The sequence below is a fragment of the Populus alba genome, chromosome 15 (genome assembly GCF_005239225.2).
Source record: "Populus alba chromosome 15, ASM523922v2, whole genome shotgun sequence".
NCBI lineage: Eukaryota > Viridiplantae > Streptophyta > Magnoliopsida > Malpighiales > Salicaceae > Populus > Populus alba.
Window position 1 is genome coordinate 11,436,028 of NC_133298.1, and position 20,146 is coordinate 11,456,173.

General features: G+C 32.9%; 1 pseudogene; it reads left to right on the plus strand.

Moving 5' to 3' along the window:
- Positions 1-966: 966 nt before the first annotated feature.
- Positions 967-18,709, plus strand: LOC140954612 (uncharacterized; annotated as a pseudogene).
- The last annotated feature ends 1,437 nt before the right edge of the window (positions 18,710-20,146 follow it).

Here is a 20,146-nt window from a genome sequence, read left to right on the forward strand (position 1 = left end):
TACAGGCCTTTTAATCTACCCTCTCCCCGTTTCATTTGGTGTATTTTTGTTTCTACCTGCATGCTACCTCCCATCCAATTTTTTCATTGGAACATCTTTTAAAGTTTTGTAGTGATTCCTCGACAAGGTTAGTATCATGACTGAATGTAAATTATACCATCTATCTGTTATCAAAAACCAAATCCTGGAACAATAGAACTTCAACCTCGAGTCTCACAAATGGAGTTTCATGACTTTGTCCATAAATGAAACTTGAAACCTCTAGTCTTGCTTTGCATAGAACTACTTCATTGGATGTTTAGATTTTGTTGCTTTACCCCTTAACATGGTTGCACCATGATAAACTTTGTTTCAATCTCATGGTGGTTCTTGGAGCACATTCTAGACCAAGATGGTAATTGTCACAAGTCTAGGTGTATGGGCGTGCTAGCAAAAACACTATTGGAATCTTGGTAATGTGCATTGGTAGTGGCAGCATGCATGAACAATAACAAATTCGATAACAGTGCATAACAGGTGCAAGTGAACAGTGGGTTAGAGACAATTTTTAGTAGTTATTGTTTTTAGACAATTGTCTAGATGTGGTTAGATCTGTCGTATGGTAGTTTACTATGTAACTTCTGTATTCTTTTGTAATAAATAGAGGCTAGAGTTGTGTAGCATGCAAGAGAATTATGCATTGCATGCAATGAGTTTTGTGTATCGTTTGTTTTTGGTATTAATAAAGATTGATTTTTTCCAGTAAATTGTGCTTGTGATTCTTATTTCTAAACTTGTGTTAATGTAGTTAGTCTTGGGTATGTAAAACACCTTAGTTTATAGGCTAAAGGGCCTATAGATACATGAGCTGATATGAAGGCTTTGATGAGGAAGTGATTCATACCGAGTCACTACTATAGGAAGTTGTATTAAAAATTGCAGAGTTTGAGTTAGGATTCTAGGAGTGTTGATGAGTATCATAAGGAGATGGAGATCATGATGATTCAGGCTAATGTAGTGGAGGATAGAGAGACTAGGTTTCTTAAGGGGCTAAATCGCAAGGTCACAAATGTTGTGGAGTTGCAACACTATGTAGAGTTAGAGGACATGATGCACATAGACAAGAAAGTGGAGAGGACGATTAAGAGGAGAGGGCATGACCACCATTCATTCTGAGAACTTCTTCATCTTAGAAGCCTAGTTCGATGAGATATGGGGTTGCCCAAGTTTAGCCTACTATGGGAGGGGGTTCTAAGACTCCTAAAGAAAAGAAAAACACCTCCGCGGATGGTAAAGGTAATGTTAAGGCTCTTACTTCTTGTAGTTGTGACATTAAAGTTATCATTGTTTGGGTTTTGGTCATGTGACTTCATTGTGTTTAAATAAAAGGGTCATAGTCACAAGAGCCCATAATGAGATTAAGTCTAAAGAGGAGGATAATATTGAGGTGGAGATACAACCACTGGCGGGTGCTAGTGATGAGTGTATCGAGTATCCCCTTGAGGGGGGGTGCTTATGGTAAAACGAGCACTTAATATGCATACGGAGGTAGGAGGCTTGGAGGAGTAAAGTGAAAACATATTCCATATGAGGTGCCATATGCAGAATAAGATATGTAGCTTGATCATTGATAATCTTAGTTGCACTAATATAGCTAGGGTGGATTTGGTGGATAAGTTTTATTTTCAAATTACTAAACATCATGTTCCTTATAAATTGTGATGGTTGATTGATTGTGGAGAGGTGAAGATGCATAAACAGGTTCTTGTATCTTTTTCCATTAGAAAATACTGTGATGAAGTGTTATGTGTTGTAGTTCCTATTCATGCTAGTCACTTATTAATGTGTAGGCCTTGGCAATATGATAGGAAAACTATGCATGATGGATTTCATAATAGGTTTTTGTTTGTGAATGATGGGAAGTGTATAGTTCTTGTTCTTTATCTTTTAAACAAGTTTATGAGGATTGGTTGAAACTTAGAGAGGATAAAAGAGCTGAAAAAGAGAGTTTGTATTTGAAGGAGGGGCTTATTCATAACATATTCTTTGTTAAATAGGGTTTTACAGGGTTTTGATGATTACACATTGTTTCGGCCTTGTAATGATGATGTGCTTTTAGTTTATAATTTTCATGTTCTAGATTCGAGGTTGAATCCTTTAAAAAAAGGAGAGGATGATACGGTGCCTATGGTTCGACCTTGGGTTACTTATGATGGGGATTCATTTGGGAGCTTGTGTTTGAGGGGAAGACCATTCGACCAAGTGAGGATTTTTCCTTGGGTTTTAGCTTGTATTCCATTCAATTTCACATTAGGATGCATTAGTCCAAATTGGGTTTGTTGGTGTTGATGGGTTTAACCCAGTTATGGAGGAGTATGTTTCGGCCAAATATGACTTGGCCCTTGTGGATGTTCATGGGCTTGAGCTACATGGGGGTCCAAAAGTGGCTAGGATTAATTAGGGTGTTGGTATCCTTTTCCTACAAGGATTTGTAAAAAATCCTAGTTATGTTCGGGTTCGTGATGGGCGATTACAAGGTTGAATTAGGGAGGGGTTATTATGTCTCCATATTGGACAATGATTCTATATATAACTTGGAAATCAAAGGGTGGAAGCATGCCAGAGTAAATTCCCCTATTTATTTATCCATTACAAGTAAGGATTCCTTTCCTTACAATGAGAACAAGAGGTAGCCAGATTTAGAGAACTTTCCTTGTTGTTTTCTTTTCTTTCACTTATAAGATTTCCTTACTAAGAGAGATTGTGGAAGGCTTTTAAAAGAGAAGAATCCGGTAACTCTCTTTTTTATTGTTTAGAGCATTAATTCCACCAAACAAGGGAAGAAGATCAAGCATTGAAGGCGGCATATTCCAAGCATAGAAAGAGGTCTAAAAAGGGCGGCAAACACACATTATTCCTACGCAAGTCAGACCCAACTACACAAGGAAATCAATCAAGTTAGGGATGGTTTTGGGGGTTGATTGTTTCCTTGTATTATGCTAAATATTTTACTTCATTTTTATGTTGTTTTAAGTATTATTTTAATCATAATATTTTAGTTTAGGTTGTTAAGTTCAGTTGGGTTTGTTTTGGACCAAAATTAAGTGTTTTAGATCTATTTTAGGCATTAAGCTTGAGTTAGTTGAAAGCTGAATGGTTTGCAACCCAATATGGGTTCATTATATAATGCTTTCCTTGTTGTGAATTTTATTGCCTTCAAATTAATAATATTATTGTGTTTTGCTTAAAGCAAATATGCTCTTTACTGTGACAAACTTATCAAGTTATAACTAACCTTTTGGTGTCAATTCATGAATTCCAATACCTCTGGTTCTTAGTTACAAGTTAACTCTAAGTCAAGGTTTTCAAACCTGATTTTTGACTTTCTTGGGAAAGTATCATTTTTTTTTTGGGTTACTTGACCACATGATCAAGTGGTCCGTATCAGAGAAGGAGAAGGGCTGTCGTGAGTTTTTTTTTTAATAGCTAGCGGCTAGATTTAGGTTTAATGGGGCTAGGTTTTTTTGGTGTATATAGGAGAGAATGTGAGAGAGTTTTTTGGGTTTTTCTTTTCTTTTTTTTTGGCCGCCATCTCCTTCTTTTTTTTTGTGTGAGATAACTAACTTTTTTATAGGCAAAGTCATTTGTCTTTTTCCTTATAATTCTTTGTTCCCCAAGCAACTTATATTTTTCATTCCTCATTTTCTTCCTTTTCACTTTTGGTTCCTTCACCTATTTTTTTTTTTTTTAAAGCAACATCAATGTCGACTCAATGAAAAGAATTAATCAATGCTATTGAAATATGTATTAGTAGTTGAACACGTCAAAATTAATTTTTTAAATTTTAAATTCTTTTAAAAAGACATTGTAAATAACACAAATACATCAATAAAACACACACACACACACACACACAATCATGCATGTCAACCCAATGCATATTCTGAATTGTTTGGTTGTGAAAATTGAGGATTCGATGGATGAATTCAACACTGTTTAGTGTGTTTATATCAGTAGAAAAGTGGCAAGGGAAGCACGATTTATTGGTTGTGACCCTTCATCATTTTGACATAATTATTTGCTTAGACTTCTTGAAAAGGCTAAGATTGTGTTGATGTCATCCTTGGAGGGGATTTTGGTTGCTAGTTAAATATGCCCAAGTTTTGTGTCTTATCATAAGACTTTGGTGGCTGAAAGTAACTAATGCAACCATATTATTCGATAGTTTTACCCATATTTACCTAGTATTTTACCTATGTTATATATATAATGCCTTGATATTATTTATTTTATGTTTTGAAAGTACTTTTGGATGAAAGATTAAAAAAGAAGTAAATTAGAGATCAAGATTTACCTTGATGTTTTGTGCAGAGCTTGAGCTATAGAGGTTGAAACGAAGTGATTCTAGTAGCATTAGAAAGATAACATCCATACCTTTCTACTCATACATGGCAAGAAAAATAAAAAGAGAAAGAGCATGAAAATCACAACCTTCAAAGACAGATATAACATTCTGCCAATGTTGATCTTTGACCATTCCGACTTGAATATCTTGAGCTAGAGAAGTCCATTTGCTACAAACTCAATTTTGTTGGATTCCTGACTCAAAAACCTATCAACATACTAAATATCAGCAACAAAAAAGCTTATATGAGTTTTCTAAAATGACACATGAATTTTGCCAACATACATGTTTTGTGAAGAAACAAGTCCAAAATACTTCTTAAAGCATCCAAACTGACATCAAAGTCTTTATTTCGACAATTGCTCCTTTAAGTCAAAAGTCAAAGCTTGAAGATTTTATGTAAGATTATTTTTTTTTAGAAAAATAGTTATTGAAACGCTTAAGTATAAATTGTCTACTTAGAAAATGACCATTTTGTAGAAAAGGGATTAGGGTTTCCTAGGATGTAAAAAGAAAGAGAGAAAGGAAAGAGAGGGCAACCATAAAAGAAAATAAAAACACACCCTTTCCTCCAATAACCCAGAATCATGCATTCTTCTTTCTCTTTGATTAGTTGTTCAATATACATGCAAGGTTAAACTCTTTTTCTTGGTTGCAGGACACAAAAACCTTCAGATTTCAAGATCTGTGAGATGTATTTTATGTTTTCTTTTTAGTTTATATGATGAATGAATATGTTTGTTTTCCTATGCTTATTTGCCATGATTGTTTATTTTAATTGTTAGAGCGGACTCTAAGTTATTATTGTGAACAATCTATTGCTAAGTTTGTTATCAAAACCGGAGTTCTGGTATATAAACTTGTGAAGCAACTAAGTTTAATAATTGTGGTGGATCTATGGTATTAATCTTAGAGAGAATATTCAAACAAATTAAACATGAACTGCAGACAATTATGTTGTCTAGATTAATCAGTTTTTCTAGTTCTTAAGGCTACCATTGAATTAAATTACTAGTGTGAATATTGTGATTGTGTTGGTTAGGGTTAGTTATACGGTGGATATGTTAACTAACCAATGTTAAGAAAAGATAAAGATTTGGAATATAAATTGATGTTTCATTTCAATGATCAGTTCTGTTTTCTGTAGGTGAATGTTTACTTGAAGACAAGGTTTGTTCTTTTGATAATTTTCTGATTTATTTAATTTCGCTTAATTGTTTAATTTTGCTATAGTCTAGATAATCTGAAACCCCTCCAAATTACATAACGTCTAGCATAAAAATCTGAACTAAAACTTCCTTATGCGTCGACCCCTTGCTTGCTTTATACAATCTTGTTTATGTAAGGTAGAGTAATTAATTTATGTAACCGTGACATCGCAAAAAATTTTGATGCCGTTGTTGGGAATTGATTTTAGTTGATTCTTGTGTTGTGATTGTTATTTATTTTGTTGGAAAAAAAGAAGAAACAAAAGCAGTGTTGCTTGTGGCGATACTATACAATTATTGTTCAAAACCAATTTTTTGGTGGAATTAAGTGTTGGCCTTTTGTTTCCTAAATGGAAACGACGTTTTGAACAAGAGTAGTTGCTATTAGCTACTAGCCCCACCTTATTAAGGCTAAATTCCGCTGTTTTCTAGGGTTTTTAGGCAGTTTTTGTGTTCTACTGTAGGATTTTCTTTCAATTTGTACTATTTTAAATCTTTATGTGGTTGGTTTCTTTTGATTTTTCTTGACGATTTATGATGTCTATAACCCATTCTACTAACCAAAGACAAGTACAGGTAGATCTCGAAATTGAAAAAATTTTATGCAGGTTATGAAAAGAAGCTCATGTCAACAACATGGCTATTGCACGACAATAAGCACTCAAGGAGCTCACTACTCCTAACATGGAGAATCAACCATTGTACATAAAACATTGATAATATTGGCAATTTCGAGATCAAATTTGGTCTTATACACTTACTGCCAATATTCAATGGACTTGTCGGAGAACATCCTCATACTCATCTCAAGGAGTTCTATATGGTTTGCATTGGCATGAAACCACATGGAGTTGATGAAGAATATGTTAAATTGAAAGCTTTCCATTTCTATTTAAAAGGGGTAGCAAAGACATGACTTTTCTCTTTTCTCCCAAGTTCTATTAGAACTTGGGATGACATGAAGAAGATTTTTCTTGAAAAGTTTTTCCCAACCTCTTGAGTTGCTAACATAAGAAAAAAAATATATATAGAATTCGACAATCTTATGAGGAGCACTTTCCGAGTATTGTGAAAGATTTGAGTAACTGAGCATTCAATGCCCTCATCATCAGATACCCAATCAACAACTTATTTAATATTTCTAGGAAGGACTGATGCCTACTGACCATATTATCATTGATGCAGGAAGTGGAGGGGTATTGATAAATAAGACATTTGAGGCTGCACACCAATTGATCTCAAATATGGCAACCAACTCAGAGCAATTTGGCATGCGTGGAGACTTACCAAGCAAACAAGTAAATAAGGTAAGTATTTCTAACATTGAGAATAAAGTTAATGATCTTACTTCTCTTATGCATTCTTTGGCTTGTGGAAATGTACAGCAGGTGAAAGTTTGTAGCATATGCTCCTTACAAGGATACTTCAGATAAGTGTCCAACAATGCAAGAAAAAATAAAAATAGTTGATGGACAACCCTTATGTAAGTATGATCCCTTTTCTAACACGTATAATCCTGGATGGAGAGATCATCCAAACTTACACTATGGGAACCCGCATCAACAAGGCAATCAAGGTCAACAGTTCCATCCCTATCGATTTCAATCCCAACAGAATTATCAAGCGAGATAACCCCCATACATTCATAAATTCCAATGTTATGGGGTCATTGAGTGATGATCTTCGTGAGATGATGAAAACCTTGGCTTCTAACACAGTGACCTTGAAATAAAAAGTTATGTCTTTTCAATAGGAAACAGGGTTAAGTATTAACAACTTAGAGAAGCAAATGAGGCAAGTAGCTTTAAGTGTAGGGAAATTGAAAGCATAAATGAATGGAAAATTGCCCTCCCAAACTTTGAATCCAAAAGAGAATGTTAGTGCGATCACATTGCAAAGTGGGAAAGAAGTTGAAGAGAAAAGATTGAAACAAATTAAGATGAAGGAAGAAGAGGAGATAAAAACTGAACTGAGTATAAAGAAGATACACCCTACTCCTCCACAAACTGAAACAATGACCAATACTTTGAAGGTAAGTCCTAACTCAATGAATTTTAGTTTTAAGAAAATCCCCCCTTGTTCTATGAGTTCTTTTAGGTAAAAGAAAGAGGATAAAGAAAAAGAGATGTTAGAGGTTTTCAAGAAAGTGGAGCTCAACATTCCTTTGATTGATGCTATTAAGAAAATTCTCAATTATGCCAAATTCTTGAAGGAGTTGTGTACTACCAGAAGAGCTTACAAGCTAAAAGGTTACAAAATAGTAAGTATGGGTGAAGTTGTATCTGCTGTTGTTTAAAAGAATTTGCCTTTGAAACAAAAAAACCAAGGTGCGTTTATTATCCCGTGTCTTATTGGTAATGCCAGTTTTAAAAGGGTCTTATGCAATTTAGGTGCATCCATTAGTGTTATGCCTAAACATTTTTATGATTCTCTTAGTCTTGAGCCTTTGATTAAAACTAGCATTGTAATACAACTTGTAGATTGTATTTTTGTTTATCCACTTAGTGTGATAGAAGATGTTCTAGTCAAGATTGATAGTTTGGTTATTCTATGCAACTTTTATATTCTTGATATGGAACGTGATTCTTATGATTCATCAAAAAACACTCCTATATTGTTTGGGAGACCATTCTTGAAAACTGCTAATACAAAAATTGATTTTTGTAAGGATACTTTGTCCATGGAGGTAGAAGATGAACATATTGAATTTAATTTTCATGATGCAATGAAATATCCTTGCAAAAATATTTATTCTATCACATGCTATGACCAAGTTGATAAGTGTGTGCATTAATTTTTTTTTTTTTTGATTGTGAGGACGGATTAAGCATAGCTTTGGTTATGGCTATGACTTTACTAAGATAGAAGAGATGAAGAGGCACATATATGTTCCCTAAAACGTGCAAGAATCAACATTGGCTTTACAAGTGTTGCAAACCATTCCTCATGGTAATGTCTTTATTGATTTAGTACTTTCACATAAAAGTTTTTGCCATCCATTTTACAGGCCCCTGAGTTAGAATTGAAACCTTTGCCTGATAATTTGAAGTATGTATTCATCTATGACAACAATACACTTCCCATTATCATAGCAAAAGGTTTGACAAGTGCGCAAGAGGAAAACTTGTGAAGTTGTTGTGTGATCACAAAACGACCATTAGATGGACTTTGGCTAATATCAAAGGCATTAGTCCCTTGATATATATACATCACATACTATTGGAGGATAAGGTGAAACCAATAAGGGAAATGCAAAAGAGGTTGAGTTCGCTATGATGGAGGTAATGAAAGTTGAAATTTTGAAACTATTAGATGCAAGAGTCATTTACCCTATCATGACCAGATTCACATTGGTAAAGAGAAAAAATGATGAACTCATCCCTACAAACATCTCAAATGGATGGAAAATGTGTGTTGATTATAAAAATCTTAATCTTTCTACACGCAAAGATCATTTCCCATTACCATTCATAGACCAAATGCTTGAAGGTCTAGAACAAAAGTCTTTTTATTTCTTTCTTGATGGATATAGTGGATATAATCAAATTGTTATTAATCCTGAGGATCAAGAATAGACTACATATACATGTCCATAGGAGAATGCCCTTTGGTCTCTATAATGCATCTGCAACTTTTCAAAAATGTGTGATGGTTATTTTTTCTGACTATGTTAAAAGAATAGTTGAGGTTTTCATGGATGATTTCATGTTGTATGATGATTCTTTTGATAAGTGTTTAGACAATTTATCTTTAGTATTGAAAAGATGCATTGAAACTAAGCTTGTCTTGAACTATGAAAAGTGTTATTTTATGGTCGAGCAAGGAGTAGTTCTTGGGCATGTTGGGTCTTCTTGTGGATTAGAGGTTGATAAAGCTAAAATAAATGTTATTTCATCATTGTCTTACCATTCATGGTGAGGGAGGTTCATTCTTTTCTTGGCCATGTGAGTTTCTATCGACGCTTTATCAAAGATTTCTTAAAGATTACAGCACCCATGTGCAAATTATTAGCCAAAGAAGTGGATTTTGTGTGTGATCAAGCATGTAAAGATGCCTATGATAAGCTTAAGAGGCGTGTCACACCTACCCCTATCATCCAACCACCAAATTGGGATGAACCTTTCGAGATAATATGTGATACGAGTGACTATGCAGTATGGGCTGTAATTGGACAAAGAATACAGAAGAATTTGCTTGTGATTGCATATTCATCCTACATGTTGGATGATTATTACTTAAAAGTGCATTTTTATCAATGTTCTATATCATCATTTTGCACTTAAAGTATCAATAACTCCTTAACTAAAAGCATGTTTTATAATAACATGTTTGATACTATAAGATACCTTAATATATGATAAATGTTCATCTTAAATGCAGGCCTATCACAGAAATAAAAGGATTGATTGATGAGTTTAAGTACTGAAATTGAAAGGACAAAAAGAGGGCCAAACTTTGAAAAGAGATGTTGGTGCAATCCAAACTAGAACGCTGTTCGGTAATTTGGTCATATATGGGGTTGTAGATCTTGGATTTAGGTCTGCTTTATATGGATGGAAAGGTAAGACATAGGCCTACAACTTTCATGTGGAGTCCAAGATTTAAAAAAGTCGTTTTTAAGTCCAAATTATAGCAACAACGGAGAAGTCCAAATCTGTCTTAATGCCTAAACATTATTCAGTGTTCAACCCATATCTTGAGTTCTAGAAGTCTAAATGACCTTAATTTTTTTTCCTGAAAAAATAAGACAATTTCCTAGAACTTTCATGTGTACAATTGATTTCAATTCTGATGTTAGCAATGATGTTTTATTTAGACAAAAAGATAAGGATTTTCCCAAGTCAAGAGTTGGCCACCCACTCAACAATTAGTCATCAAATCAATAGTTTCAAATTTTGGCCTATAAAAGGACGCATTTGCCATGCATTTGGGGGCTTGGTTGTTCATATCAAGAACTTGCTCTTGCTCTCTCTCTTTATATTTTTTATAATTCTTAAGTTTTGCTTTCATTAATATCTTGTTTATGCTTTTCATTTCCTTTACTTAGTTAACTTGTATCTTATTTATGTTCTTATTTTGTTTATTTAAGTTTTTCTCTTTCATTATGTTTAGCTAAGTTTATTATGTCAAGGTGAAAATGTTACACTAATGGTGTAAGAATAAGTATAGTGTAAACTCAACATGGACTTTACTGTTTGATACTAACATGTTTTGTATTTGTTATCTTGTTCACTCTTAATACTTTGCTTGTTAAATGGTTAATCTAGATTTGTGTTGTATAACACTTTGGTACAACAAATGCTTAGCACTTTCATAGCCCAATTGTATGGTATAATCTACATATGTGCTATGAAAGGAACTTGATTTGTTGTTAACATAGGTTATAATCATGAATACCTGACAATATTTACAAGTATTAGCATTATTCGAATAAGATAACTAATGTAATCATGTTAACAATTTATAATCCGATTGAAACCTCATTTATGTGTGGTTTTCAGTTGAGTAATAAGAGTTTATACTAAACTTTTTTGAAATACCATTAGTGGATTCTCACATTGATCTTCCATCTCAAAATTCTCATCAACTTCTTCTTCTTTATTATTATTATTATTATTATTATTATTATTATATTACTATTACTATTATTATCACCATTAATATTAGTATTACTACTACTACTACTATTATTATTTGTATTATTATTATTATTACTATTAATATTAATATTATTGTTACTATTATTGTTATTATTATTGTTGTTGTTGTATTATTGTTATTTATAATTTATACAATTAATCTCCCTATGGTTCGATCCCGGTCTTGCCGGGTTATTTATTACTTCGACACTCTTGCACTTAGAGAAGACATCAATTTTTTGGTCGTGTCAAGTTTTTGACGCCGTTACTGGAAAGGTAAATTCTTGTACAAATTATAGTATTTATTTTATTTTTATTTTTCACTTTTCACTTTTCTTGTATCTAACTTTGTTTCTTTTTTTTTGTTTTCTTTTTTTTTTCCTTCTTCCTTTTATTCTCTTTCTACACGTGCATGAGTGTTTGGTCACGTATATTAAGTGATAGACTTTGTAGGGTATCCTCATCATTTTCAGAAAATATGGCCGAAGAAGATAACGAGTCACTTCATAATGAGAATAATTGTGTTAGAACACTTAAAGACCACATGAATCCCACAAGAACAAGTGCACTCTAATGCATATTTTTCCCTCCTGATGCATCTCATTTTAATTTTAAGCCAGGCATTATTCAACCTTTACCTTCTTTTCATGGCTTAGATATAGAAAATCCATACTTGCATTTGAAGAAGTTTGTAACACCTATAATGACTTAAAGTGTAGCATGAATACCATTAGATTAAAGCTTTTTTCCTTTTTCATTAAAAGATAAAGCTAAAACATGGCTACAAAATCTTAGGTCAGGATCCATTGGTGCTTGGGATGAAATGCAACAACAATTTTTAAAGAAGTTTTTTTCATCTCACAGAACCAACTATTTCAAAAGACAAATCACCACTTTCACTCAAAAACCAGGTAAAACATTTTACCAATGTTGGGATAGGTATCAAGGCTTGCTTAATACTTGCCCTCATCATGGTTTTGAAACATGGAGATTAGTTTCATAATTTTATGAAGGGTTAACACCTAAAAAAGTAATGGAGTACCTAGACTTGCTAGCTGAAAATGCCCAAAATTAGAACATTACAGGCACTTATGAGGCACCAAATAAAACCCAACCTCATACATCCAGTGGAGGTATGTATAACCTTAGAGAAGATCATGACCTCCAAGCCAAGCTTGCATCTTTAGCTAGAAAAGTCAAGGCACTAGAATTGAAAAAGAATGGTCAATTAAAATCTGTTCAAGACATTGTGTGTTAAATCTGTGAAACAAATGAACAGGCAACCAATGACTATCCAAATTTTCCTTCTTTTAAGGAATGCCTCCATGAACAAGCCCATGCTTTAAACAGTTTTCATAGGCCCAATCATAATCCATACACGCAAACATACAACCCTGGTTGGAGAAACCACCCAAATTTAAGTTGGAAGAGTGATAATAATAATGCACAAACTTCACAGCCACCGTTTCAAGCACACCATAATTTTCAAAATTCTCATGGATATGCACCTCCTTATGCTCCACCTCCTAGAAAAAATCTTGAGAAAACATTGCATGCATTCATTGAAAAGTAAGAAACAATCAACCCTCAACTTACTCAAAGCATGACAAATTTTAAAGATTCTCTTGCAAAATTCACATTTGCTCTTTGTTTTCAAGAGAAAGGGAAGTTTCCATCTCAACCACAGTAAAATCTAAAGGGGCAATACAAAGCAAATGCAAATAGTTCCGGAAACCAACACATGGATCAAGTCAAATCAGTCATCACTCTTCGTAGTGATAAGGTTATTGAAAAACCCACTCTTGAACCATGTGAGAAAGATGATGAGTTAATCTCTAAGGGCAAGGATGTGGTTGAATCTGAACATTGCAAAGAAAAGACTGATTCCCCGCCAGCACTTCCATTTCCTCATGCCATGACTAAACAAAACAAAGCAAAGTTAGTCACAACTCTGAAATCTTTGAAACTTTCAAACAGGTAATATCAATATACCTTTATTGGATGTTATTAAACAAGTACCTTTCTATGCTAAATTTTTGAAAGATCTGTGCACTTTGAAGAGAAAACTGAATGTGAAAAAGAAAGCATTTTTAGCTGAACAAGTAAGTGCTATTCTTCAGAACAATAATGCTTTGAAATATAAAGACCCTGGCTATCCTACAATTTCTTGCTTTATTAGAGAACATAAAATTGAAAAAGCTTTACTTGATCTTGGAGCTAGTGTGAATTTACTTCCATATTCGGTTTTTTCACAGTCTCAATCTAGGTGAGTTAAAATCAACTTCTGTAACTCTTTTACTTGGCGATAGATCTGTAAAAGTGCCTAGAGGAATAGTTGAGGATGTGTTAGTACAAGTTGATAAATTTATTTACCCTGTAGATTTTGTTATCCTTGATACACAACCTGTTAAAGCATGTAATTCAATTTTTGTTATTTTAGAATGTCCCTTTCTTGCAACTTCTAATGCATTGATTAACTATAGGAATTGAGTGATGAAGTTATCTTTTGGAAACATGACATTAAAGATGAATGCTTTTAACATTTGAAAGCAACATGGAGATGATAATAATTTATAGGAAGTAGACTTTATTGAAAAATTAGTTTATGATCAATTTGAAACTACTTCAAGTGAAATTGAGTTTAATGAATCTGAATATTTGCAAATGATTTACTTTTAGGAAGAATCGAAGGCAAATAGTTGGAGACCAAGAATTAAGGAATTGCCACCACGATTAATTGAGTCCATACATTTAAGTGTCCAACTACCAAAACCTAATTTGAAGTTGTTAGCATTCAATCTCAAATACTTATTTTTTAGAGAAAATGAAACTTTTCCGGTAATAATCTTTTCCAAGCTTAATGCACATTAAGAAGATAAGTTATTACAGACTCTAAAAATGCACAAAAATGCATTAGGATGGACCATAGCTCACATAAAAGGAATTAGTCCTTTGATTTGCACACACAGGATTTATTTGGAGGAAAATGCTAAACCTTCTAGAGAAATACAACGAAGGCTTAATCCTAATATGGAAAGAAGTAGTGAGGAATGAAGTCATCAAGCTTCTAGATAATGGTATCATTTATCTTATTTCTGACAGTAAATGGGTAAGTCCTACCCAAGTTGTACCTAAAAAGTTTGAAGTCACTATGATAACAAATGAGAAAAATGAGTTTATTCCAACTAGGACTATTACTAGTTGGTGCATGTGTATTGACTATATGAAACTTAATTCAATGACTAGAAAATATCATTTTCCTTCACCCTTGATGGATCAAATCTTAGAAAGAGTTGCAGGTCATAAATTTTATTATTTCCTAGATGACGCTATTCAGGTTACAACCAAATTGAAATTGCATTAGAAGATCAAGAGAAGACTACTTTCACATGTCCATTTGGTACTTTTGCATATCGAAGAATGCCTTTTGGATTATGTAATGCACCAGCCATGTTTCAAAGATGCATGCTTAGCATATTTAGTGATATGGTTGAACATTTTCTTGATATTTTTATGGATGATTTTTTTGTTTTTGGTGATTCATTTGATGATTGTTTAACTAACTTGGAAAACGTTTTAAACAGGTGTGAGTAGAAGAATCTTGAATTGGGAAAAATATCATTTTATGGTAACAAATGGCTTTGTACTTGGTTACATTGTTTCATCAATAAGAATTGAGGTTGACAAATCTAAAATCGAGTTAATTACCAACTTACCAACACCAAAATCTGTTAAAGATGTTAGATCATTTTTAGGACATGCTGGTTTTTATAAAAGGTACATAAAAGATTTTAGTGTAATATCTAAGCCATTGAGTAACCTTCAAATAAAGGATAATATTTTTTAATGGACTGAACATTGTGAACAAGCCTTTGTTAAACTTAAAAACTTGCTTACTTCTACTCTTGTCATTCAACCTCTTGATTGGCATTACCTTTTGAAATAATATGTGACACTAGTGATTATGCCATGGGTGTTGTCTTAAGACAAAGAAAAGATAAGAAACCTTATGTGATTTACTATGTAAGTAAAACTTTAAATAGTGCTCAAATGAATTACACTACCACTAAAAAAAAATTACTTGCAGTAGTATTTGCATGTGAAAAATTCAAGTCTTATCTTATTGGCTCACTTGTTGTTGTTTTTAGTGATCATGCACTATTAAAATATCTTCTTTCTAAGAAGGATTCTAAGGCTAGATTGGTGTGATGGATTTTGTTACTTCAAGAATTTGATATCACAATCAAAGATAAAAAAGCCACCAAAAATGTTGTTACAGATCATTTGTCAAGATTGATAATAGTTTCCACATTTGACATCACACAAATCAATGATTACTTTCCTGATGAATCTTTGCTTTCTATTTCTACAATGCCTTGATTTGCTAATATTGTTAATTTTCTTGCAATAGGAGATTTGCTAGCTCATTGGAGTACCCAAGACAAAAAAGAGTTTTTTAACGAAGTAAATAACTTTTATTAGGATGACCCTTACTTATTCAAATATTATCCTGATCAAATATTTCAAATATGCATTCCTGACAATGAGGTAAGTAGTGTCATTAAATTTTATCATTCTGAGGCATATGGGGGTTATTTCTCATCAAAGACTGCAAAAATCTTACAATGTGGATTTTATTGGCGCACCATGTTTAAGGACACGTATGCATTCTGCAAAACTTGTGAAAACTGTCAAAAAATAGGATCTATTTCAAAATGTCACATGATGCCTTTAAATCCTATTCTTATGATTGAAATATTTGATTGTTGGGGTATAGATTTCATGGGTATGTTTCCTCCATCATTTGGTTTTGTATACATATTAGTCGCATTGGATTATGTTTTAAAATGGATAGAGGCAATTCCAAGTCAAAACAATGATCATAAAACAGTGATCAAGTTTTTGAAAGAAAATATTTTGAGTTGGTTTGGAATCCCTCTAGCCATGATAAGTGATGGTGGAACACATTTCTGCAACAAGCTATTTGAGTCTTTAATGAAGAAATATGGAATCAAATGCAAAGTTTCCACCCCTTATCACCCTCAGACAGGTGGACAAGCAAAACTTGCTAATAGGGAGATCAAACAAATCATGGAAAAAACAATGAACCCCAATCAAAAGGACTAGTCTTTAAGACTTAATAATGCACTTTGGGCTTGTCGAACTACTTTTAAAACATCATTAGGTGTCACCTTATAGGTTGGTTTATGGAAAATCTTGTCATTTGCCTGTGGAACTTGAATATAAAGCTTATTGGGCTATCAAAGCTTTCAATTCAAACCTTGATAATGCTAGCCAGCTATGTAAGTTACAAATAAATGAGCTTGAGAAAATAAGAAATGATGCATATGAGAATTCAAAAATTCATAAAACTAGAATCAAAGAGTTTCATGACAAGAGAATCTTGAGAAAAACATTTGATGTTAATAAAAAAGTTTTGCTTTATAATTCTTGACTCCATTTATTTCCTAGAAAGCTAAGATCAAGATGGAGCGGTCCATTTATTGTGAAACATGTGTATCCTTATAGGGCCTTTGATATCGAGAATCCAAATAATGGCAATGTTTTTAAGGTAAATGGACATCGTTTGACAACTTATTTTGATAATTTTCCTAATGAAAATGAATAAATTGGTTTGAATGATTCTGTATATAAAGGTTGATTATTCTGTTTTTCTCACATTGTTTTTGTGTTTCTTTTTTGTATGACTCTTGTTTTGCTAGTCTTTCTCCAACCACCATCAAATGGTGGATAACGGTACTCCATGACTTTTATGTCGGTTCTTTCATTTTCCTATGATAACTGATGTCTATGTATATATTTGATAAATTCCTTATTCCTCCTTTCTTTGCATCTCTTTTCCATTTCTCATCTAAAAAAATGGACACCACTGTTGAAATTAAAAAAGTATTTTCCCATTTTGCCTAAAAATGTGATTGCAAACATTTACTATGCTAGATGTGAAAGATTAAGGTTGTTAATCAACCATGGAATTCTTGAAGATATTCGTTGGATGATTGAAGTAAGGGTCCGAGTATCAGGTGAGTCTTCAAATTCTTTTATTTCATACATGCCTAGGACAGGTAAAAGCACTTTTGCAAATAAAAGTCGCGTAGAACGACTGAAAGTCTATCATTGATGTGCCAAATGGACTTGTAATGCACAAGGTCGTTCTTTAGGAATAATATCTATAAACCGTGAAGATAAAATACAATTCATTAGGGATGGCCTGAGTAAGGAGTCTTTAGATAATCTTCTATTAACTCTTGAGACACATCCTAGTGGAGATGTGCATCGTGCAATTCATGATTTATGGCCCCATTTTCATAAAGAACATGATCAACTTAGTCTTGGGAATCTGATTGAAACAGACCTTGTTTATCAGTTTTTAAGAAAACTAGATGAGAAGCTTATCCTCGATCCATAGATGGCATTTAAGCCGTTCTTGGACGTAAAATCAAGGGAAGATGTGAGCCATAATCACAACTACTTGTACATATAAATTTTCTGAAAAGATAGAGAGACTTCAGCTGGCCTATATATAGGTGGTATGATTACATTTTTCAATTTCTTATCTATAAAATCTTCTCTTCCTTCCCTTTATTTCTACTCAACCTATACATTCAACAGATATAAAAGTGTGTAGAAATGGCAAGTTCCTCAAGTCATCAAATAAAAAATATTTGTGTTTTTGGCAGATCCAGTCTTGTAAAAGAAAAGGAGTTTTTGTACTAGCTGAGAGAAAGATTCATTTAGTGTATGGGGGAGACATCCTTAGGTTAATGGAAAGTGTGTCAATAACTATATTTTTAGGAGGCAATCAAGCTTTGGGTATCATTCCCAAAGCTTTAGCCAAAGTGGATATCATCGAAAAAATAGTTGGAGAGGAACTACAAGTCTCCACAATGTCTAAACGAATGAATGCAATGTTTGATCAGGCTAACGCCTTCATTGCCTTACTAAGTGGTCTAGGCACATCAGAAGAGATATTTCATATTCCCTCTTGGGCCCAACTGAACATTCACCAGAAACCTATAGGTTTGCTCAATGTTAATGGTTATTATAATAATTTGTTTTTTTTTTTTTTTTTATCATGTTGTGGAATAGAATTTTCTAACATCTTCGGCGCGACAAATCATAATTTCTGTTGCTAATATTGAATAACTGATTGATCAATTGCAATCTTTCATCCTTGTAATTGATTCCTCTATGAGTCGAATAGACTGGTCAAATAAGGAAAGCCGTAAAAAGTTGAGATTGGATTTGAGCCTTAGTTTGTAAAAACTTGTGTCTTTTGATTTTATTAATAGCATAACATTTTTTTATTTTGTTATCTTTTATATTTGTTTAAATGTGTTTCAGGCTTGTCAGTAGTCACTACTTCAAATGATGTCTTTTATACTCTGCCTTTCTACCATAGAACATTGAGGACAATGTTTCATTTTGGTTGGGGGGAGAAGGGAGTACGTGTAAGTTAAAAAAAAAAAAAAAACTAATGTTTTGTTGTTATTAAAACTATTTGACAAAACTATTATTGTTAGGATGACAGAGTAAGGAGGAATTTTATTCACTCTTGAGACACATCTAGTAAATATTATTATCAAGGTCTATCATAACACTTCTTGAAATATTCAGGTTTACAAACTATCTCATTGTTATCACTTGATTCTGCTCATATACTCATTTAACAAGTATTCTTAAACCTTCATTTTCACACACGCACTTTAACATATGATTGTGGGTTGCACATTGGATTATTACATTAATTATGTTTTTTTATTAAAGGTAAAAACTAAGGGAAAGGAATAAGATATAATTCATAAATAAATAAATAAATATAATATTGATGATAATAAAAATATAGATAAGTTTGGTTTTGTAGCCTCCCTAACCTAAGCAATTAAGCTCGAATGGGTGTTTTAACATCTAATACCCTATTGACCTAGTGCTTGTTACATGGGTTAAGGAGAAAAGCTTAAGGGAATCAAACATTGTACTATCTATGTATCAGTATCTGCAACTCTAGTTACTAAGCTTGTAGGAATGTCTCAACACCCAATGCCCTAAGACCAACTGGTCTGGGAGTCATTAGCCTAAAGCTTGTTACATGGGTTAAAGATGTATTGTGTTTTAAGTTTTATATATATATATCTGGGAGTCATTAGCCTAAAGCTTGTTACATGGGTTAAAGATGTATTGTGTTTTAAGTTTTATATATAAAGCTTGTTACCAGTTGGTCTTAGGGCATTAGGTGTTGAGACATTCCTACGAGCTTAGTAACTGGAGTTGCAGATACTGACAGTAAAAAGAACAAAAAAAGAAGATAATAAATCTCAACCCAAGGAAGTTAACCTTAGAAAATCATTAGAACAAAATTGTGTTTTTATCCAAACAAAGCCTATAACTATGTGTTGATATATTGAGCACAAAAAGAAGGTTTATTAATATCTTGTTTAAGAAGCATGAAGCAGATAAATCTAATAAGAGTTTGTTTATTTGGATAGATTAATGGAAGTTGAATGATGAATGCATTGCTTTTTGGATTTTGTACATTGTTTTTCTACTTTAACGCTTTAATTACTAGGGACCAGTAATAAGTTGGTTGAGGGGTGTGATTAGTAATTAAAAGTGCATTTTTATCAAGGTTTTATATCATCATATTTCACTTAAAATATCATTAAATTCCCTAACTTAAGCATGTTTTATAATAGCAAGTGCGATAATATAAGATATCATTAATTTATGGTAAATGTTCATTTAAAATGCGAGTATGTTTCACAATTTAAAGGATTGATTGATTTTTTTTAACTATTAAAATTGAGAAGACAAAGAGAGGGCTAAGCTTAAACAAGAGATGTTGGTTCAATTCAAATTGAAACACCATTCGGTTATTGGATCATAACTAGAGTTGTAGA